This window comes from Columba livia, chromosome 19 (genome assembly GCF_036013475.1).
Source record: "Columba livia isolate bColLiv1 breed racing homer chromosome 19, bColLiv1.pat.W.v2, whole genome shotgun sequence".
In the NCBI taxonomy this organism is placed as follows: domain Eukaryota; kingdom Metazoa; phylum Chordata; class Aves; order Columbiformes; family Columbidae; genus Columba; species Columba livia.
The window spans coordinates 8,994,947-9,019,306 of NC_088620.1; the positions used below are offsets into that span (position 1 = coordinate 8,994,947).

Genomic DNA, 24,360 nt, shown 5'->3' on the forward strand with positions numbered 1-24,360 from the left:
TTAGCAGCCAGGAGCTGCCACCAGCAACACCCAAATGCCACATGAAGGAATCTTTTTTTCCATGTATTTATTCTGGCATTACAGACTACAGAAAACTGTAAACATGCTAATTCTTTATGTACCAGAATATTCTTCCTATCAACATGCTTCCTCAACAGAGGTTTCAAATGTAGGGGAAAGGGACCTGGGGATCCTGGGGACAGCAGGGTGACCATGAGCCAGCACTGGGCCCTTGTGGCCAGGAAGGCCAATGGTACCTGGGGTGGGTTAGAAGGGGGTGGTCAGTAGGTCAGAGAGGTTCTCCTGCCCCTCTGCTCTGCCCTGGGGAGACCACACCTGGAATATTGTGTCCAGTTGTGGCCCCTCAGTTCCAGCAGGACAGGGAACTGCTGGAGAGAGTCCAGCGCAGCCACCAAGATGCTGAAGGGAGTGGAGCATCTCCCGTGTGAGGAAAGGCTGAGGGAGCTGGGGCTCTGGAGCTGGACAAGAGGAGACTGAGGGGGGACTCATTCCTGGGGATCAATATGGAAAAGGGGAGTGTCAGGAGGATGAAGCCAGGGTCTTCTCGGTGACAACCAGTGATAGGACAAGGGGCAATGGGTAAAAACTGGAACACAGGAGGTTCCACTTAAATTTGAGAAGAAACTTCTTCCTGGTGAGGGTGGCAGAGCCTGGCCCAGGCTGCCCAGGGAGGTTGTGGAGTCTCCTTCTGTGCAGACATTCCAACCCGCCTGGACACCTTCCTGTGTAACCTCATCTGGGTGTTCCTGCTCCATGGGGGGATTGCGCTGGATGAGCTTTCCAGGTCCCTTCAACCTCTGACATTGAGATTCTGTGAAATCAGTCCAGATAAACAGAATAAAAGCTGTTTTTCTAATCATGCTGGACCATTTATTTCTACATAACATCCTGACAGGGCTTGGCCCAAGGAAACAATCAGAAACATTATCCTAGTTTTCTCATTCTCCTAGATTGACTTTGTTTCCCTGTCAGGTTTAAGTACTTCCCAGCAGGCAGGTCTCTTCTAATTCAAGAGGAATGCATTTCACAGGAGACTGGCAACAGAAAATCCTGATTGCAGACTATTCCCCAAGGGAAAAAAAAATATCAAATTTCTGAGTGTAGAAACAACAGAAAAACAAATAATTATTGCCACCTGGAGTTGGACAAGGGAACTTTTCAGTTTGATGATCCAAATGAAGAAATTGAGAAAAAAGGTTGCAAGAAAGTGCTTTCCTAGGGAAAAGCATCTGAGAGAAGCCATGTTAGGTCAACCAGATATTTAGCCTGACCAGAAGGTAATGGATTTATGATGTCTGAGTCATTTAATTAATTTTATTTACAGTTTAGATCAGTGCTGCTTCGAAGCATAAAGTCAAAGAGTATCACTTCAAATACAAAGAAGCAATATAATTAGGGGCACTCAAAATGAAAGACTTTAAATTTTCTTCCCCACTTCTGGGTCAAAATTCTCATCTTTCAACAAATGTATTAACAGATGAAAAAAATAAATCTCATGTTTTCCTCCCTTATGTTATTGCTTCTTTCCCTATGTCTGTAGTCTCTTTGGCCTTCTGGAAGGCCCTTTGTTCAGCACAACTGATGAACGTTGCTTGCACCACAACACATTTGTGACAGCTCTTATAAATATGTCAGAAACAGAGTTTAAAAATGAGGATGAAAGAGACCTCATGTGCACCAGCCCCTGAAGTTAAACCAGAGCTAAGACTTTGTATTGCCTATCCTAGGCAAGAGTCTGGGTGGCCAATAGCCTGGTAACCACCTCTTGTCAGACTCACCCAGCACCCAAACCTAGAAAACACATCGTTGCTCGCAACAACAGCTCTTTTCCTACTGAATTCTCCTGAAGCTGGCAAATACAATCTCTTCTTTCTCCACACAGCCCCTGTACTCACAAGATGCTTCAGCTGAGAAAGCTCAGCAGAGCTTTGCCCACCCACATTTATCCAGCACCAGGAACACATTAAAGGACAGTAACACTGCCCATAAGCAGAGATCCTGTTATTTTTCAGTTATACCAAAATATATCTGACATGAAAAGCAATTCTGATACCCAGTCTGCATCCCTTCCAGCCTGCCTGGATGAACTGGACTGCAGAGTTCTCCATCAGGCTCCACGGCATTGAGGAAAATGTGTTGGTCTCAGCCATCTTGAGCCCTTCTGATCATCTCTATGTGCCCTTCCATGTCCCACACACCAAATTGCCACGTCCTTCTGTTACTTCATGTCAACAGTTACCACTTCAAACCCAGATTTTTCCATGGATTCATTGGACATCTGGTCTGTGCAGAGAGGCAGAATGTATCACCTAGACTGCAAGGAAAACTGCTCACAGCCTTAAATCTGCATGAAGAAGCTTGTAGAGCTTGTTTAGAACAATCTCAGGGAGACCTCTGACTTCATTTGAAGAAAAGGATCATTAAATAGTTGGTCAAACTAACCAAAATAAGTTGGAATACAGGAAAACAAGGCTCTCTGTGACTCTGTACTGATTCAGGTGGGTGACAAGATTCTCTTGATGGCAATGACTTATACCAGGGAACAAGACCAGAATCACACCTGCTATTTCTGCTTGATAGAAATATATGCAAGGCTCAAGAAAATAGCATCATCCAGAAGAAATAAGTCAATCAACTGATTGTGGAAGAAATAGTCACTTCCAAGAAGGCAAACAGATCTCCAGCACTGATACAAAAGAATAGCATTGATATTTGTCATTGTAATCTATCCATTTTAAGCATGCTTTTTTTTCCTTTTTAGAAGATGGGAGGGGGCAGCAAGTTCATTTGGGAAATATCAGAGATGCTTCCTGCTGTGTTTGAGATACCCAGATAACACTATTGTTCAAATGCACAATGACTGTAAAGAATTAAAGGAGTTTTCCATCAGAAACCACATTTCCACTTCTTTACTTCAACTGTCAGATTGCCGTAACGAGTAGCTCCTAGACACAGCGCTGAGCTTTTATAAGAGCCAGGGATTCTTCATCCAGACTGCAATGGGTCATTTTTCTCATCATTCAGGTAGTAATTGGTTTTATGTAAAACCAAACTGTGCAGGTGAGACACCTTGATTGAATAATCATCATCCTAAATGCGTACAGCACCTCTCTTAGCAAAATATCTCAGGATGTTTTACAAGTTGTAAGAGTCACTTCAGGTAGCACACAGATGCAACCACAGGGGTGGATGGCAGGGAGCTGTTTCACGACGTACAACAGCACTTTGAAGACCCAGCCAGAAGGCTGAGAAGAAACCATGTGCAACTAAAGGTGCAAGGAAGGCTTACGGAGGCAGATGCAAAGATGTGTCATTGCCAGGGGGCTAAGACTAAAAAAAAACACTCAAATGACAAACCCCAGTTCAGCTAGAAGTGCCATGTGGGCTCAGAGACCTTGCTGGGTTGGGGCCTCACTTTTATATCTGTACTGGGAAGATCTGCAATGATCTTCACACACAGCTCTAGAGGAGGAGGAATTTAGCATGTTCTGTATCCACTCCTCTCCCTACTCCTAAAAAAGCAGGCAACTGCCTAAATCAAACATCAAGACGGCTGCATTTTTGTTCTGTGTTGCTTTGTTACTATTCTACTACCTCCCTCCTCCGTTTCATCTCCTAGAAGATGGGTAATAGTTACATTTCTCTCTCGTCTTTCACGAGATATTTGATAGTTGTCTGCTTGCCAGCTGCTGCAAGCTCCTCGATGAAAGATGCACAGAAGCTGGAAGCATGACCATCTCCATCAGGATCATGAAAACCTTCCTCAGGGGACATCTTTGTGGAGCTATTTTGACTTGGTACACAGCTCACACAAAGGATTTCAACCTAGGAAAAACCTGCCTCGTGTCCCAGCCTGTTGTATGAAAGATTCTACTAAGGATCATTGGTAGTGCAGAAATATTGGCGTAGGTGCTACGAACAGAAAGGTGATCTCTGTCCTTCAGAGCAAGTTGGCTTTTAAGGCATTAACTTCAACCTTAACTCATGACACAACAGATTTTCTTTTTTACAGATGAGGAAATAGAGGAAATCTGGCCTGAGGTCGGCTGTTATAATGAAGGAGTTCTTGCCTTGCAGCACCTCATTCATCCCATTTCGTCAGCCACTTAATCATCATTTAATCCAAGGATACTCATTCATTCTGGATTCTCGCAGCCCCGCGGGGAGCCTTTCAGTGTCATCGGAGATATTTAAAGCTGGGTGGCTGGCAAGGACAGCTCGGAGGATGGCATCAGTTGTCTGCATCGAGTTCCTTGACCCTTACTTTGAAGAACTCCTTTGGACTAGCGGAAAAAATAGAATAGTGCTAAATGATCCTTATTAAGATGAAATGGTCCAACGGCAGCACATTCATTTACTTAGATCATCAGGGTCATCTCGCTTGTGATCCTAAGCATAAGAGAGAGAAGTTAAATCTCTTTTGAAAACTTTTCTTAGAATACCCAGTGTGGATCTGCAGGCTCCAGAGATGCATGCGGAGACAGACGCCTAAGAGATTATATTTAAATTTTTTAATAGCTCTGGTTGATTGGGTCAGTCCCTGGTTAATGACTGATGGTAGTTCGGGTTGGGGCTGATTTTTCCTGAAGCTTCTGGCACCAACTAGTCATCAAAAATGAGGTAATTATGGAGCAGATTCATCAGCCCACAAACAAGTTGAAGTCTCTCCAAATTGTTGTCCAGCCTTTCACATCCTTAGAGACTTTAAGGTAGCAAAGAGGGAACTTGTCTGTATGGCGGCTTCTGGTACAAAAACACCAGCCACAGGCTTCAGATTTATACAGAATAGATTGAATAATACTACAAGAATTGACAAATTGAAAACATAACTGTGCAAGTCACAAAAGAAGAAAGAGGAAAATCTGATTGTTAGCCTGTAAGACAGAGTAATCATCCTAAAAATTGTGGAGAGATATTCATGTTGCTAAGGCTCCTTTCAGACACCAGAGTCAGTCCCTCATCTATAACCAAGAGAGCAATTTTAGAATTCAGCAAGATCAATCTGGTTAAGTGGGAGAAGAGACTTTCCTGGAAGAGAGAAGATAGAAATTTCCAGACACTCAATGACACCAGTTGTTTCTGAGCTGCACATGAAATAACCAGGCCCAGATTCTCCTTCATTGTGCCACGGGCACTGAGAAACAGAAGCAAACCTGACACACATAAAGACAGGAGTTATGTTGGCCTGTACCTAGGGCTTCAGTTTTTCCTCTCCTTTCATCAGCAAAAATCCTATTGTGAGATGTTCCTAGAAGCATCTGTTCACAGTTGTAAGAACAGGATAGAACATATTTGCAACAAAAGATGACTGCAACGTTATTTGCTCCAAAAAGGTCAAGAATGAGCTGCAAAATTGGTATGCTCTTCGAGAGACCTAAAAAGCAACAGGGTGACTGCAAGTCATGCCGGTGCCCAAGACAAAGTCACCCAGAGAGACAGTCCAGTCACACTCCCGACCTCAAACAGTTCTGCAAAACCAATTTAAAGGGCTGAAAAATTATCAGGACCTGGTGTCTATGCATATTTTTGGTTCTGACCAGCTTGAAAGGGACAGTTTGAAGGACTTGGTGGCATGAGGGGCTGGAAAGCCTAATTCAGAGGTACAAAGGATCAGTTTATGGGACCGTAATTACTCTGCAGTAAAGGACATTAATTTGAAGTTACGAGGGTTCAAGATATTTCGTTATTTCTCGTCCACCCCATTTGCAATGACATAATTTCAAAGCGATGGATTCCAATTTACACAAGAGATGCTGGAATAGGACAGAGAATATACTTTCTATGTTTTATGAGCATAAAGACATCCATAAATTTTGAGTCAAAAAAGTCATTACAAAGAGAAAATATTTTAGCCACCAGTCCGACTCCTTTGTCACCGAGGGAATAATTTAATGGGACACAGGAACCCTGCAGGCCCAGCTATCCATGCTGGCTGCAGCTATATCAGGTCCCCACCATAGAATCATTTCGTTTGGAAGGGACCTTGGAGATGTAGGTCCCGGCAACCACAGAGCCCACGGTACAGGAACAGCAGCAGCAAACAACCATAGGGCCCAAACCATGCTAACGCCTTTAGAAGGGCTGAGGGAAGGAAGAATAAAACTCATGCTTAGATTTGCACCAGGATTGAACTAATCTGTCAATCACACAAACCAGCCCAAGTCAGCTGGGGTTTACAACTCCCCTTTGGAGCAAAAAGCATCCAAGCATTAACATAAAACAACAGCGGTTTGCAGGATCACATGGCTAAGAATGAGTTGCCTCTCCAAAAAAAGCCTCAAAACCAGCGTTAGATTTGCTGTTAAAACGACATGGAGAACATGATCCCACCTCAGCAAGAAAACAGTAGCTATTTACTTCTAATGATTTCATTCCGAGAAAACTAGTTTGAATATACGCTTAATGTTTCAGACAGCTTTTCCTATGCCTGCTAAGGACTTCTGCTTGAAACAAATGTAATTCTCATTTAATTTTATACACACCAACAAAATGCAAATTACAGGAGTAATAGTCTGGAGTCTTCATCCTTTATCTGTATCCCAGTCTCCCCACTTGCAAACTATGAATGTCTGCTCATGGATTTTCTTTTTGTTTTTCAAGCATGCAACAAAACTTATGCCACATTGTGTTTCTTTCCTCCAGTATAAATAATGCTCACTTAACAGTGAATGCATTAGAGAATTACATTGCCATTGAGTTGTCATTTCCAGAAATATTCTTCTTTTGGGTAGAAATTTTCCATTCTGTCTCAGCTGAAAGGAAATTTTTTCCTCGTTTATTTCCATCCTTTCTATGTATCTTGCTCTTATTTTTAATTTTGAAGTAACAGCAAGATCTTCCAGTAAGAAGCGTAACAAAAGCACAGACTTCTTCCCGACCTGTCTCCAAATTAAGCCTTAGTTACTATTTATAACTCCTTTGACAATCAGTTGAATTTTTGTGAGCAGGTCAGTAGCATTAAGGAGCATCATTCACTGTAACCACTGTAACCACCATCAGCCACAAAAGGTACAGAGGAGGAGAAAATGCTCACAAAACTACCAAGATGTTAATATTGTGGTAGCTGGAAAAGCAAGGAAGCACCTACTGCCCAAGGAAACAGATACCACTTATTTTATCTTTGAATGGTTGAGCCTTGTTTCCCCAAATGAAAACGGACCAGGGGGTGGTGAGGGGCTGGGTTAATTCTCAGAGCTCCTCTATTCACAGATTCATATCCCCTCTTCTTATAGCCAGTTGGTCAAAAGGGTAAACTTTTAAGGCAACAACTATAACCGGATGGTGAAGGGGTGGAGAGAGAGAGGAGGTCTTCCCTTACTTTATTTACCTTTTTTCCCCAGTATATATAGTTCACACAATTTTCAATTTTGACAATTGAAATTAAATCAGTTTCAAGAAGAAGGAAGAGATTTTTATCCCAAGTTTCCACAAGTCCTTTCTTACTTCCACCCACCCCCTGCAACAGAAAAAATTCAATATGAACACTAACCAGTTTTGTCAGCTTAATTAACCATGAAAAATACTCCCCACCACACAAAGACACATTCCGTTTGTGATTGTTCTCTCCCTTGCTCCTCCTGGAAGGAGCACACGAACTAGGCCAACAGCTTCATCCATTTTCCAGTCCTAAAAATAAACAGAGTTTGTTCCTTGCCCCTTTCGCTTCACAAGATCTCAGATGTTAAATATTCAAACAAGCCACATATAGAAAACTGATTCATCTCAATTATTCTTGGACATCTTCCTCCTAAAGTACATGTATACCAAGTGAAGAAATAATACCACTGAGGTTTTTTTCCTCCACAGTACAGCTATATCACCAACAACTTTAAAAGTCACTTTTCACTAACAGATGGCAAACAGGGCTAAATGATGGGATGAGTGGTAGAAGGTTTCAGATGAGCATTCAGTGCAAGTTGCATAAACTGTCATCTTTAAGCTAAAGCGTCCACTAAGACGTTCTTTACCACATCACCTACGTGATTTTCTTCTTCCTCTACACATCTATGGATCATGAGACAAGAAATACATAAAGTTACCACTAGACTTAAAGCCAAACGCTCCCACCTCTTTTTATTGTTTGTAGTTTTTTGCTTTCAGGTGAAGTTTTCTAGAGGTCTGAGTGTTCTTCAGTGACTGATGAAGTGGCAGAGCCCCTTCCTAAATCAAAGAGGACTGTACGAAAACTCCAGTGACTTATGAAAAGCCCCAGAAATCTTTCATTTTGGCTTCATGCCCTGAAACTTGACAGGGAACAAGCCCATACAGGAGAAATGAGCCTATCACTGCTCCCAAAAACATGCTTTGAAAGTATTAAGTGAAAATTAATGGTTACTTTTGTCTTTCATATCCCTATACCTCCCTTTCCACTGTAAAATAAGGAACATCAAAGTCTATCTCACAGGGGTGTTGTAAAAGTGAATTAACGTTTGTGTGAAGCACTCATACTATAACAATGAGGTCCATTAAAAAAAGGCCTAGAAGGAAATGAAGATTCCCATCTTCAGTCCATGGTTTGGATCATGAGCTGTAAATAAGACCTGGGGCTGTGCAGCGAACAACAAAGACGGCAAATGAGATTAGTGCGGTCCCTTCTGCAGCCTCACACAAAGCTGGAGCCCAGCAGAGAAGCATGGGGATGATCAAAGACCAACTCAGCACAGACATGCTGCCAGACAGGGTTAGTTCCAACACCTCCCCATTTCTGACCAAGCATTCACTGAACAGAACATGGTTTTGGGGCATCAAGCTTGCTTTGTGACAGTACAAGTCGACCTGGAGACAGACCAGGTGCCCAGCAGGATAACCCTGCTTCTAGGAGCATCCCCACTGAGCATCTGCTCTCTGCCATGCCATGGGTGCATCCAGGACAAGGCAGACCACAAACCTTCCTCCCTACTATGCTGCACCCCACAGGAGCAAAGCACCGAGAGCAAACAGAGCTACACCACCACCCATCACGTGTGTGCCACACGCAGGGCTGTAAAAGGCTCCAAGGGCAGGTGTGCTAGAGGGATGCAAGTTAATGTTCAACAGAGCAAGGAGACCATCTGCACCCCGGTAGCACAGCACACACCATCCCAACAGGATGCTCACCTGCTCTGTGGACTTGAATGCAGGCGTCTCAGGCCTGCAGTGGTGAGAGCAAGTGATGGGAGCAAGCACAAGCAATGGCTTCGCTGCTCTGGTGAGACCCCCTTCAGTGCTGGTCCAGCTCTGGGTCCTCAGCAAAGGACACGCATGCAGCTGCTGGAGAGGGGCCAGAGGAGCCACAGGAATGATCCGAGGCTGGAACAGCTCTGCTGGGAGGACAGGCTGAGAGAGCTGGGGTGTTCAGCTGGAGAAGAGAAGCTCTGGGGAGACCTTATTGCGGCCTTTACGGACTTAAAAGGGGCCAATGAGAAGGATGGGGACAGACTTTTTAGCAGGGCCTGTTGAAACAGGAGAAGGGATGATGGTTTTAAACCAAAGGAGGGAGATTCAGGCTAGATATAAGGAAAAAAAATGGTTGCCCCTGAGGGTGGTAAGAGCCTGGCCCAGGTTGGCCAGAGAGGTGGTGGATGAACCATCCCTGGAGACATCCCAGACCAGGCTGGACGGGGCTCTGAGCAACCTGAGCTGGTGAAGATGTCCCTGCTCATGGCAGGGTGGCACTGGGAGAGCTGGGATGGTCCTTTCCAACCCAAACCATCCTGTAATGCTGATTCCATCAGGGATGAGCACAGCAGGGTGGCTCCTAGGGAGATGGAGACCCACAGTACATCAAAATGACTCCAAGGACTCCAACACTGATGCACAACCCTGAAGTCAGCCCAAGCAGGTGGAAGTTCAGCTTCTGCAGGCTGGGCCATCACTCCACACCAGCCAGCTCAGAGCAATCAGGAAGACTCATTAACAAAGACATTTCAGCAAAAGGCTGCATCATTAAGGATGCTCTGCCTGCTGGAGCCTTCTGCCCAGGAACTGAGTATTACAGCAGCAAAAGAGAAATTTTTTGCCAGATAATTTTTGTTAGATTCCCCCCACCATAGATTTAGGTCAACCACAACACTTCAGTAACTCACACTAAGTTTGCCAAAACATTTCCTTGAAGGAAAGGAACGTGGAGAACATTTTGTACGTCAACATTGTTAAATTGAAACCTCTAGAGTTTGGTCTTCTCTGCTTGGAAGGATGTTGCATTTCAATTTCACAAATAAAACTTAAGTTATTGACTGTATTCAAAGCTCAAAAAGTTGACTTAATCTAGATTAGACAAAAAAGTTATTCCTCATTTTCCCCAGTCATCTTGTCCTTTCAATCTGCTTTTCATCCGAAACTCGATTCTTTCAGTGCTTGTTCATGGCATGAAACAATTGCCTTGATTTTCAGAGTACAAGCAAGCCAAAACACCAGCTATTTGCACAACCAAAGTGGTTGCGCTACATACATTTCCATACCTATCAGACAGCTAAACTTAACTGCTTAATTATGGGGGGGAAGAGGGGAACAGTAAGAAAGGCTGCACCTGGCAGCAACCAACCACCTCTCCTTGCTTCAGGAGCAGCACTGGAGCCTCTGTGTAGTCTTGTCCTCCTTTCATTTCCCTTCTTGATGCTGGAAGAGGATGTCAGATCTCAGCTTGTACATTTTGTCCCTATCTTAAATCTAGGTTTGAAGAGTCTAAAAAGGAGAAAGCTGAGATGTTTAATTACTTTTATCCATGTTTGAGAAATGCTCTCAAGTATATCCAAGGTTCCTGGAATTGCAGTTCTGGTGCCAGGGAGAAAATGAACAAGAGACAAGCTAAAAAAAAAATCCCTGGTTCCCAGATATTTGCCTTAAACACGGCTCATCTCCGTCAATCTGGCTGGGGTTAGTCTAAGCAATGCCCTTTCCATCTCTCTGCCACGACGTTACACTCATATTGAGCTCATGGATTTCATGATCCTCCTCTCACACAAACCAGACTCGGGGCCGGATGAGGTGGGAAGTGGCAAGAGGTGGGTTTTATGCTGCTGAATTTGCTTTAATCATAGCACAAGAGGATCTGCATGCAGCACAGACTGCAGCTTAGCTCCATGCTGCAGGAGCCGACTACTTAATGCCCAAGCTTTAACAACATTAATTCTGTGTCTCACAAAAGACAGGCCACGGCTATCCAGCCTCAGGTGGCCAAAACAGCCTGAATATTTGGGTAGCCATTTCCACCATGCCACCTTCCCAGGGCCTGCAGCATCTTAAGCACATCCAGCAGGCTGGACACAGCAGCAGCGCCAAAGAAGGCAGGGAGCCCAAGGAGCTCACGTGCCCTCTTAGATGTCAGCCCCGAGATAATAAGGGTGATAACATTCCAACTGAAGCCCTTGCACAGGATGCAGCTCTGTTGAAGGGGACCAGATCAGCAGTTTTCTACCTGTCACCTTGCGTCAACACTTTAGCTAAGGCAACAGACTGCTCTTTTTAGCCACACCTTGTAAGTCCTTCAATCAAGGCACACAGAGCAACCACATGGGTCCTCAAAGCATTGCTGCCAGTGTTTTAAAGAATGTATTGGTTGTCTTGGTTTTGCTCAAGTCCCTCATCCCCAAGGGGAAAGCAGATGTAAGTATGACCCATGGATCCTGGTGAAGATGAGCACTCACTAGCAGACAAAATTTCTCATGGACAAGAGGCAGCACTCAAGACTCATAGGCTCTCCCTGCATCTCACACAGACACCCACAAGCTGCCCGACACTTGGCTGCAAACACCACGGGACTTTGCCTCGTGGCTGAGTCCCTCCGACCACTTGCCTGCAGCTGAGCTGCCCACACACCATTTGGAAACACTGGCATAAGGCAGCTGGATTTCACACATCTCCTCCCACCCTACAAACATCCCTGCAAAGAGCTGGGAGTCTAAAAGTGAGACAGAAGGAGCCCAGCAGGGACATACACAAAGGCCTTGCCTCTGTCCTGCTGAAGATGCTCTGTCCCTCTCCTGTGCTTTCTTTACCCCAAAACACTGTGGCTACTACAGGTTCCTTCCCAGCCCTGCCTCAATCCATCCATCCCAGTGTCATGAGGCTCCTGGTAAAGAGCTTTCACCAGCATGTTCATTGCCATCCCAGCTCAGTTGTGCTTCCTACACCAGCAGCACAGCCAAAGCAATGTCACCACCACCAGGAATAAGCTACGTGTGGAGACCAGTGGTTCTCCATCCCTCTAGTCCAGCCCCAAGCACAGTGTGAGCACCCGCTAAGTCACACCCCAAGTAAGCAGCAGTGGAGGATGTTCCTCCTTTATACGAGGTCCTGATCAACCTCATAACAAGGTGCCCACATGGTTCACCTTTCCCTGCCATACACACCATCTGCACCACCCCTGCGAGGACATCAAGCTTCACACTATCACAGGCTTCTTTCCATGGGTAAGGATCATCTTTCACAAAATGCATTAAAGCAATTTTTAACAACCTAGCCATGGACAGGAGGTTATTTTCTCAATCCTCTCATTCCGCTGGAGCTGCTTGCTGGGGTGATACAGAATTGCAGGATGGTTTGGGTTGGGTGGGACCTCTGGAGATCATCCAGTGCAACCCACCTGCTAAAGCAAGTACATACCACATCCTAATGTTTAAAAGAGCTTGTTTACAAACCTCTCAGGAGTTGTTTTCAGCTTTTAAACAAAAAGATCCACTGACGAGTGAATAAAACAGGCTTTTTAAAGGGAGGAATAGGCGTGTAACCTACATTTCATCTATTTTCTATGTGAAAAATAGTAGCTCACAGTTGCGCATAAAATGAGATTCAAGAGGATGGTAAGTTTCAGGCTATGAACTAGAGGTGAAGATATTGTTCAGTGCAGGCAGAATGGGGACAACATTGCTTATCTGGCCTTTTCAGAAAGCCACACAACCTCCCTTGCTGTCACTATTAAAGATGCTCCAACCCATTCATCCTCTGAACACACTCACTTGGGCAGTGCCACTATTTCCCAGATGGGGCCAGATGACCCAGCCTGTGCTGGCTGTCATGCAGTAAAGCTGATCTCCATTCAGCCAGGCTGGAGCCCAGCCAGTAAGTAGTCCTTCTGTTTGGGACCAGAGTGAGAACATGGACCATTTGCCACACCATGACATGGTAAGGTCATAGATATGCCGCAACACCAACAGCAAGGAGTACCAGACATCTACTGTACAGTTACAGTTGGCTTTGAACAACCTGGTCTGGGTGAAGATATCTCTGCTCATGGCCAGAGTTGGACTGAATGAGCTTTGAAGGTCCCCTCAACCCAAACTATTCTGCGATTCTATGATTAAGGCCTGAAGGAGCTCCTTGAGCTGACAGTGATGCTGGGATAACTTCAGGCAAGCAGCCCAAGTGTGCTGTCGGGACATCATCTGCAACAGTGAAGGAGAATTCCCTCCTCCTGACCACACTGGCAATGGCTTTGCACAGCAGTTTACTGCTTGGTCCTGAACAGGTTGGCTGCGGCAGAGCTGACAACAAAGATCAGGTTTGGTCCATACATATAAGTGGGAAGATGAAGCAGAGCAAATGTCTGCAGCACCAAGGGCCCTGTTTTGCAAAGTCACTTTTCTCGATCCTATCCATATTTCAGAACATCTCCAACTGAGCCCCATTAATGTAATTGATTTTTAATGACATTCTCAAAGAAACCATGTGAAGATTTTAACAGGCTATTAGACTGAAATTAAGCCTCACCCAAACCTTTCTCCCTAGGAACAAAGGTTTCCAAAGATGCAGGGGGGCTACTCCATTCCTGCTAACGGGCAAGGAAGTTTCACAGTGACCTGGGGAAAAGGGACACTAATTCCCCATATTCCATCTCACATGACATTGATCCCACCAGTGCTATAGACCAGAGGTTGGCAATTGCAAGAGAAGTTTATCTCATCCTGCCCACACAAGCAAGACCAGAGGGCAGCCCTAGAGGGCATCAGAAGCAGAAATACCATTTGATGAGCTGGAGGTCTTCCAGATTTCAAAAAGAAGAAAAATAAAACATATGTCCTGCTTGCTTTTGTTCTCTGGGCTCCTTCATGCCAAGCAGGCATTAGTTGATTTCTCAGATCTTTGAAAGCCAAACAGCTGAACCTGGCAAGTGTTATATAGCCCATGGCTTCAGCAGCACCAGCTTACCCAGGGAGGCTTGTGCTGCAGGAAACCATAACGGCCTCTGTCCTCCTCCTGGGGAAAGAGGCACCAGGAAGGACTTGTAATTTGTCTCTTTTATACACTCCCCATATGCACCACGAGCCATCTCTTTTCAAAATCCACCCATGGTTCAAGCCAATTTAAAGCCAGGACATGACCCTGAATGCTAACTTTGCCATGGATGACATTCAGTCACTTCTGCTCCAGCAAAAGTGAAGCCACTCTTTTTTTATTCCCTAGCAAATCGGTGACAATACTTCTGGACATTTTGACTCAAAGCATGTCACCTCCCTCAAAGGTCCAATCTTTCCTCAGGTTAAAATCTGACAGACACCCACATTTGCAATTTCCCCTGTGTAGCACACCATCCTTTTAACACATTCCCCGTGGTACATGAACACTGAGCTCCATGCAAAATTCTCCCACTCACTGTGAGTGAGCATCTGCATTTCTAGAAGATTATGCTGTTACCATCTATTTTACTTCTGATTCAAATTCTCCTCACTTGATTTCAACATTTTTAAAGACTTATTTTTACTTCTTTTGAGACATTTTAAACTCACTTCTTTTCAATACTGTCAACCAGCATTTTTCACTAGTACATTACAAATTCAGGTACTATTATTACCTTCATTTTTAGAAGCAGAAATGTGGACACAAAAAAACAGCCTAAAATCCTTTATTAGCCAATGACATGAGCAAAAAAAAAACAGGACACCCAAAATCTCACTCAACTGCTTGATCTGCTGGGCAAGAGAATTGAAACTGTATTATCCTGGATCTGCCTCAGACACAGCATTATCTGCTGCTATAGTCTCATGTTCTTTCAAGTCTTCTAATTAAATCAAGGAAATGGGATCATGCTGAGCTTCCTTTGTCCTTTTTACTCCTTGTGAAAGTCAGGGGTTACCATCATTTTACACCTGTTATAATTAGCTTTGATGTTATAACCTGGGATGGAAAAAAAATTAGTATTCTCTTAATAAAAGACTTAGAGGATCATGGAGTGGTCTTATTGTCCACAACTGGTAGCCAAGATTAGGATTTCCAAATCCACCTACACTGTACCTAACCTGCTTGAGTACTTTATTCATTACCACACAAAACCAAATTTAAACTATGGAACAAGTTCAGGATTCACCAGGCAGTCCAGGCCGGGAGATATTAATATGTCTGACCACAGGACTGCAGGAATTCCTAGTGCCCCTGCCCAGGAAGCAGGTAAGCAAGACTGGGATTTGGCATTGGAAGAGAAGATAATTTTAACACATATCTCTCCAGGTAGAAATAATCTGCATAGATCAGTGGTGAGCATATAAATGTTAACAGCTAAATGTTTTTGGACTGTTGCAGTATCATTGGCTTGAAGCATGTGGTTATGGGGTTTTGAAGATAATGGAATTTAAAAAGAAGAATGAACATTTGAGGAGTTTTCTGCACTTTGATCTTTGTCCTGTAGCCATGTAAGACAGGATACAGTGGTTCATGTCTTTATCAAGCCAAGACTTGAAGCTTTCATCTTATCTTTTCCCCAAACCCACATCTGACGACCATCAAGAGAGGTGCTACCCATCCACCACCAAATGAACCAGGCAACACTGCACATTTCTTCACCGTGCAGAAATAGCTCACTACCGCTTTATGCAGCTGTTGGCTACCACCCTTCACCCAACACTGGAGGCCAGAAAAGCAGCAGAGATATGTTTTTGGCATTGGAAGGGAGGTTTGTTAACACTCCTACCCAGCGTGAGAGCTTCAGTGCCCAACATCTGGCAGCTGGATGTGTTTTTAGGTCTGACCGAAGCCTCCTTCAGGTCTAGGTCACCCTCTGACATGATAATTTCACCTGCAGAGTCTTCTTCCATGGTCCAAATTCTGCAGAGGTTGAATACTGCAGACAGGGAGAGCCTTCTCCAACCAAACAAGGACAAGGCTACGTGTCACCACGGAAAGAGAGCGGTACCATTTCTGTAGCACCTCCTCTACAAAACCAGAACATCTTCAAAGTGACACCTGCATTATTAGAAACAACCTTGGATTCATTTTAAATGAGTGACAATTTTCAAACATGGATCTTTCACTGGAGCTTCGGCTTGCAGGTTTTGAGGGCACCCTTAACACAGCATTGGAGTATTGAAGTTTCTCTCTAAGCTGTAGCACAGCTTGCAAAAAGACATTTGATCTTTAAATCAGACATTAAGTGATGGAATACCACTACTCCTATCGATATTGTTTCATGTATAAAAATACAAAGTTTAGCCTTGACATATATTGCTGTATTTCACAGGTCATGCTGGAACAGACTGGATTGCTGCTCAGGAGTCGTGTCTCCGGCATGATTCAGAAGAAGTTACAAGACAAATAAAAGGACAATTATGAAACAGCCTGTTCACATTTCCACCTAACTTATTTCTGGGAGCACCGGGAAGCAAAAGGGCCTAATCATCCTCCTTCAAAAACCCATTTCCCCTCTGGTGAATCTCTAGATGATCTCTGGGCTCCTTTGGTCCCAGGACTCAAAACAGACCAGTTCAGCTGAAGCAAGTTCTTGTGACGAGTTAATTACATTTCCATTAGTAAAGAAGTTCTAAAACTTCCATTTCTTTACTGATGCTTTTTTAATCTTTCCAAAATAGATAGGGAAACATGATTTTCTCTCTTTTTCTTTATCTATCTCACCCTTATCAGACTTTCCTTCTAATTTTAACTCTCTCAACCTTTTCATTTCTCCTTAAATGGATGTTTCTTCAGCCCTTTAATCATTTTCACAGCCCTCCTCCAAAACTCACATGCCTAAACTCTATTCAAGGGTGCTGGTCAGGATGTTTAAATGGGGAACTAAGCCAAAAAGACAGTTCAGTCTTTTAGTCTTCACTTTTTCATCTTTTTTTTTTTTTTTCTTTTTTTAACCAGAAAATAAATTGAGAGCTTAAATTTAAGTTCTTTTAGGTCTAGAACTGAGATACATCCAACTAAGTATTTCTGGTTCCCAGTGTAGTTTGAGAGCTCTTCAGCACAAGGACATTCTGTAGCTGAAAAAGCCTTTGTCTCCTCTAAGGAGTTAATTTCTGTCCTTCACTCCTTTCTCGCTACATCACCCCATGGATCAGCAACACATTTCTAAACCCTCAGGCGGACACAGGGTCCCTTTTGCAGACCCTCACCGGGAATTTTTACATGTTTAATGAGGCAAAGCAGGGGAGTCAACTTTAGCCTCTCTCCAGAAATATCCATAAGGAACAACATTTACAGCATCTGCAAACAGATTTATGGTATAAGGACGACACGCTGAGAGCAGCCCTCTCCTCTTTGGAGAGCCCTAGGTACAATTTCTATTCCCACTGAACCACAGCACTGCTCCGATCTCTACTTCTGATCTTTTCCTCGCTTAAATCTTATACAGCCCAACATGAACTGACTTGAACTGAGCCAACAGCTAAACCCATTACTGGCTAAAACCTGGAGTTTAACTTAGGAGTGACCTGAACTTGTTGCTCCAGAGGAATGCTTTTAAAAGTCTACAGCTGATCACAAGAACCACCTACACACACACATCCCCCTGTAGCCAGCTCTTGAAACCAAGACATCACCAGCACTTACAGAATAAGAACTTCCACTGGAGAAGCCTGTTCCTCAATATTCCACCCTGAGTCCACTGAAGAAATAAGTTTGTTTCATTTATTAATCAAGACAATGAAAGGTGGTTTTCGTGACCACCATCATATGAGAAAATAGAGGAAGGAGAAGGAAACAAAACCTTATATTTATTGTCAGCCATTGATTTAGCTCTTGCTGACCATGCCAGCAAGGAAAGATTTCTCATTTGTAGCTGAAGAGCACCGTTTAGGTGGCCATACTCATTAGTGAAGATCAGACAACTTTCCAAATCCTGTAGCTCACGCTACAGGTTTGACATGTGCCCAACATAGGAAGTGGGGTTTCTTTCTCAGCCTAAGCTGCCAGGCTTCCCCATGGAACAAAAGTGGCCTCACCATGCAGCCAGGAGCTCCTGCGATGCACCCTGCCCCATCCATCCTGCAGCCACTGGTAATACGAACTCACTCAGAGCAGATCACTTCCCTCTATCCAGAATTAGTCAGATCCTTCAGCACAGAAGATCCAAGAGAGCTGAAGTTAAGCCATGAGCCTAGCCTTGGCATTGAAGAGCACCTCCAGGTACCCAAATGCTGAGGCTAGAGCTTGAGTTACCTGTGAAGAGATGTGGAGTCACTCATCCTCCTGGTTCCAGCTTCCAGCACAGAAGCCCTGGCCAGAACATCCCACACATCTTGTTAGTGGTTCAAGAACAACATGAAAGATGAGTTTTCCTCCTCCACTAAGTTTCCCTCATGTTTTCAGAGAGCCCTGAGAAAGGCAGTCGTCCCAAAACACCCAAAACCTTTGGATTAAGTTGTGGACTCAAGGATGCGTGTGCAAATGTGATGCTCTTGCTCCTAGCTTTCAGTATTAGATTACAATTAAACCTAGGTTGATTTGCTAAATCCTCATGCTTTTCAACAGTCACAGCCCAGCTCTTACCATCTGAGACAAGCAGGCACTTTGCTGCTTGGGAACCAGGACACAGCAGCAAAAGCACCATTTGAGAAACAAGAGCCTGAGAAATCCTGAACACTCCTCCTCATCTCATCATGAGACAGCACTCAACATCACACAGAGGACTTCGGTGGCTTGGGGTTTTTTGTTTTGTTTTTAAACAGGAAAGCGTTAAGAAACGGAACATTAGAAAACTTCATAACAGCAATTTTATTTGTTGTTTCGGTTTTTAATTCCTAGTATTCACACCCAGCTATAATATCACCTGGGTATGCAATGATTTCCACCTATAGAGAAGAGCAAGCAGTCAAGCAGATTTCCACACCACATGATTGCCAGAGCAGGGTCAGATTTTAGGAGCAGATCACAATGTTCAGAGTCCTCTTCCCACCTTCAGTCTCCACAATTGCCTTTACGTGTTATGGCTGGTCCACTTGTAAGAGAGAATATTTCCCTGCCACCAGCCTCCCTTTGAGAGCCATAAAAAGCTGAAAATGCTGTCTGGACTCCAGACTAGTGATCCTGCCTGGATTTGTTGAGAAAGCACACTGCCCCTTCCTCTGCGATGGCCACTTTTACTGTACAGCTGCCCAACTTCAAGGCCAAGGAGACATACGCATCCTCAGAGCACATCCGACACTCCCCTCTTTGTGGACAAAAAGCTTCAAAGCAGCATAAACAGGCACAAAACACAGTAAGCAGCACAAGATGTAAACCTGAAGAAACGCTTTTTTTTCTCTCTCTTCAGAGACAAGTTATTTGTCCGTGCCTCAACTTTCTGCCTTCTTGTTGTGCAGCACCATCATTTATCAGTTCACAGACCAGATATTCAATACCTTGCAGTCACTTCTAATAAAACAAGAGAGAAGCACGTCAATCTCATTACCTATTTGCCCTTGAGAAGTGCTCTGACCTGAAAGATCCCGTTTGCCACAACCAGAGCAGAGCCGTGCTTCAAGGGTGGCTTCTGCCAAGGAATAGCTGTCCCCACCCGCGGGTCCCCTGAGAGTCTGTGACCATCTGCAGCCTTCCTCCAAGCACAGCCCTGAGTCCTCCTCTGCTCAGGAGGATCTCCTGTTAATTTACCAGCCAGCTACACAATTACACGTCCACCTGCTTAACCCAACCTGCTTCTACCCACCCCCACCAAAATCAATGCGCAAAAGCCGCTGTAACTCCCATAAAAAGACACAAGCCCTAATTAACACTCCAACAGGCTCAGCATGGCCTGGGACCCCCTTTGGTCCATGAAACGAGCCCAGAGGGAAAGCAAGATCCAGTCTGAGGGAACCTGCTGCCCCACTGAGCAAAACTGGCTGTAAAAATGCATAAAAGGAAATAGGAACATTTGCCAAGGTGGGTTTAGAGCCCACAAATCCTTCCTCCCTGCCGAGCATCTTCTCCTTTGAAGGAAACTGCTTCTGCAGCTCCCCAAGAGCCCAGATGACAAAAGGACAGAAAACAGAACTCCAAACTACTTTAGACTGCTCAGACTGAGAACTCACATGCCCTTTTCCCTTCCAGTTACTAACCACTCATTTTCTCTGCCTCCAAACAAAAAAAAGTTACTTTTCTCCCTCCATTACCACCCCCATACACCAGTCAGATTGGCATTTAATGCTTTGCGTTCAGGAAAACAGGTAAACTCCCTTTGCCTTGACCAATTTTTTAATCTGATTTAATTTCAGAAGGTACCCTTAGCTTTTCTGAGCCAGCAAGTATCCATCCATCATTAGAGCATAAAAACAATTGAAAACAAGGATCAGCTCCATTAAAATCTGTAGAGGCTTCGCTCTTAGCATGACTCATGCACAGTGCTAATAGCAATCAGCCTTAGTCCATCACCACCCAGACTGTGTAACCATGCAAAGAGGCTTACTCGTTTTCCTTGTGATAACTAATCAAGATGAAGCTTGTCGCTCTTAAAGTATCCATTTTCCCAACTCCTGTTGCCGCTCAGCTTTGCTTTCTAGCACACAAGTGCCAAAAGTTCTATATCAGAAAAGCGAAGAGAAATCCACATTTTCCTGCTCCTAGACTCTTTATCCCCTGAGTGTCTAGATCTAAAGCTTGTAGGCAAAGCACCAAGCACACTGTCTAAAGCGATGCTGGAAGGGCATCCAAGGGTTTTAATTTCATTTTAATTTTGCTTTTCATACTGTTATATTCTGTGGTTATTTGTGGGTGGGAAGATTGAGGTGTTTTGAGGAGTACACAAGAGCCAGCCACGTTGGATCCCATAATTCAGACATCCTAGTCCAAAGGCTTTTGAATGCGCAGGAACATGTATATGGAGAAAAAAGAAACTACAGTTATTTCTGTGTATTTGACAGCTTTCAGAATCCCAGCCCTAAACCAGACATTCACTTCTCAAATCCTTTCATGGCCACATCACACCCCACAACCTGTCTAGGAGGTACATCCACCTTGAACTGAAAGATCAGAGGTCCGTAGCCTGCTGCACAGACCAGGTTTGATAGTTTTGATGCCTCCCCCTTTGACAACCGTCACTGCAACCAAGGCTGCCGCTGCTCCTCATACGCTGCACCAGGAATAGCATCTCAGGCTGCCCACATACTAAGATGATCCCGGTAACTGTAAAGCTAACATCAAGGATGAACAGGTCTTTATTATGCTACTAAATGAGTTACCTTCCAAATGATTAGCATCACCCGGAGCTAGGAGCACATTTCTCAGTCCTCCAGACAATCAAGATAATTTGAGCTTTTTTAATTTGTTCCCGACAGCCTGAGACATCAGTAACAGCACAAGAGGCTCTGTGCACATCATTTGGCAGCTCCAGGCCTGGCACATGCTGTCTCTGCCAATCCCACCCAGAGATCCAGGCAGCTGATCCAACTGGCTCAAGAACCTACCAGGACTCTTCGAGAGTGTTCACCCCAGGGTGACTGAAAGCCAAAAAAATTAACTCTGCTCATAAACGACAGAGTGTGATACTTTCAAGTGCTCCATTTATTTTTACCAGTCTTTAGCAACTCTTTGTATTGAATAAACAATGCACGCGATTGTGGGCACTGCATCCAAGATGATACGATAGAACTAGGAAAGGACCAAACAGTAGTACATGTCAGTGGTGCACTGACAAGCTCCCAGGTCAAGGGAGGTTGGGCAGAATAAATCTCTGACCAGGGAAATGCTGGAGAGTCATAAAACATGCAGGAAAAAAAAGAATTATTATTGTCCAGACCTTACTATACAAAATCTAGAAAGCACCAATGGAAACCTCAGGTAGCTAGTGATAAAAAAAGGATAAGCAGCACCTTGTGTTATGTAGTTAAACCATGAGACCCATTACCCAGGATATCAAGAAGCCAAAAGTACAGATAGGCTTCAAAACATAGCCAAGAAGAATTATCCCCTTGGACCACATAGTTTCAAAGCCATTGGACACATTCTCCTCAAAAATCCCTAGACATCTGAATTTTGGGAATCAGGAAGGTAAGGATCATTTTATCCATGCCTTGTTCTCCATTATTCCCCTTCACAGCTCCAGCTAGAGAGGGTGTTCATAATTTAGCCCAGTCCAGCAGTTCTTCAGGCTCTTGCATCCAGGACACCAGGAGAAATAAATCTTTCCATGAACTCCAACAAGAACAGATGTCAAACCTCAAGGTCTTGAATCCAGGCTCATCGCTCCATCCACTGTCGTCTGAGGGGTTTGGATGTCGGGACAACTTTGTTCCCAAGACAGCTGTGGCTTTCTGAGGTTTCCACCCCAAGACAGCTTACAGCAATAGCGTAAGATGTCCCTTTGTTCCTCCCTTAGAAAGAGTGCATTGAGATCATATAGTCCCAGGCCAGTTGATAAATCGCATTTCTGTGTGATTTAGAGCTGCTAATGGCTGATGTCATCACGGGAGCAAACGTAATCCCATAAAAATGTGAAAATAAAATGAGCAGGAACTATAAAATATGTGTGTCTCTCCACAACAGCAACAGGCACATCACAGCAGGGCAGCTTCCCTCAATTCCCATCTACAACTGGAGGAGTTTACAAGAAATAACTAAAAATAAATGACAGAGGAAACAAAATCTTGGAAGGAGCAGCAATCCATTATTTTCCTAGGACTTTCTTAACAGCAAATCCTTGAAAGCAAATGAGAAAAAGGCACCACAGCATTGCTGTGGCAAGGAACAGAGGGAGTGTTTTCTAGAACAAACCAAGCCATTTTGGTCCCCTATCTGTTAGATTCCAGTTGAGCTCAATAGGATATTGATCCTGGCTGTACGTAACACAGCCCTGATTTATTTTCTGATTAACAAGTTCTACTGTCTCCTTTTGACAAACAAAATGTCCATCATTGCAGGCAAATAAAAATAAATACATATTTATCAATAATCCCAGTGTACAGGCATTGAGTAGCAGAAAAAGGAGTTGGAAAAACAGGTGGAAAGGGTTACTGCATGATCACTTGAATATTTACATCCGGGTAAGTTCAATAAATGCAGAGCCTTCCCCCTCAGCCTCCTTCGAAACACACCCAGACACTGGCTGCCCTTCTTCCTATGGAAACAGCTAATGGGAGCCAAGCTGCTCTTGGCTTTCCTGGGTTTTAGCTGAAAGCTGAAAATCAGATCAGATTTTCTGACATTCAACATTTACCGTCATAAGAACATGCACTCAACAGGATTAGCAGGTATACAACTCTGTGTGTGGTATCATGAAGCACATTTTCATCATCTTTCATGCTTACACGAGAATAAAGAGAGAAATCAAAATCCCTCTACAATATTGAAGATCAATGTGAAACCGAGCTTAGAAACCGAATACTGATAGCTGCCTGGGAAATATGAAGCAACATTTTCAAGTAGAAATCTTGCACATATGGCAAAGAAAAGCTTTTGATAGAGTAGTAAAACGATATTTCAAAAACCGATGTCATACCTATCTATAAGAACACAAAGTACAAGCTTAGCACCACCCTTTCTGTTATTCTCTAATAAATTACAGGACCTCGATCATTTTTTCAAAACGCACATATCCAAGACTACCTTCCACAAAAACAAGAATTAAGGTTCTACTTTAGTCATCACCTCCCAGCCCCTCTCTGGAGAATGAGCCAGGTTTGTCAGCAGTAAATGCTTTTCCTCAGCAACCTGCCTTTGAAGTCTCAATGCAGAAATGCCAGGATGATGCTCCCAATAAACAGCTTTGCTCAGAATTCCCCCTGTTAGCTGAGTTAGGACAGGCAATGGGCAGATGAAAGGGTTTCTGGCCAGCAAAGGGAGCCCAAGGAAGAGGAGCTCTTGCTTTCTAGCACAGACCCACAGCAACAGAGAGAGAACATAATAAGGAGCTAAGAAATTCAGAGCAAAACAACAGGCTACAGAGAAAACACTAAATCAATCCCCTGTGTGAAGCTGCAGATCTTTCAGTGTTATTTCTCTGATATAGGTCCCTCCACCTCATTATTGGGTTTGGAAATACAGTCCCAGATTCAGGAAAGCACTAACCAAGCACATGAGTAACCCTGTTATTTTCAGTAGGGCCCCCCAGACACCAAAAACCAGGCCTGAGCTCAAGCGCCTGGCTGAATCCAGCCCTCGAATTACAGAATTAGAGGTCTGTGGGTTTCCCCAGTGGGGATGACTCTTGGACTGGATGTCGATGGGTTTACGCGTTGC

General features: G+C 44.1%; 1 protein-coding gene across 15 annotated transcripts in view; it reads right to left on the reverse strand.

The window, feature by feature from the left end:
• The window catches only part of CACNA1B (calcium voltage-gated channel subunit alpha1 B), a 277,816-nt gene that overhangs the window by 242,194 nt on the left and 11,262 nt on the right, over nt 1-24,360 (reverse strand). The window lies entirely within an intron of this gene.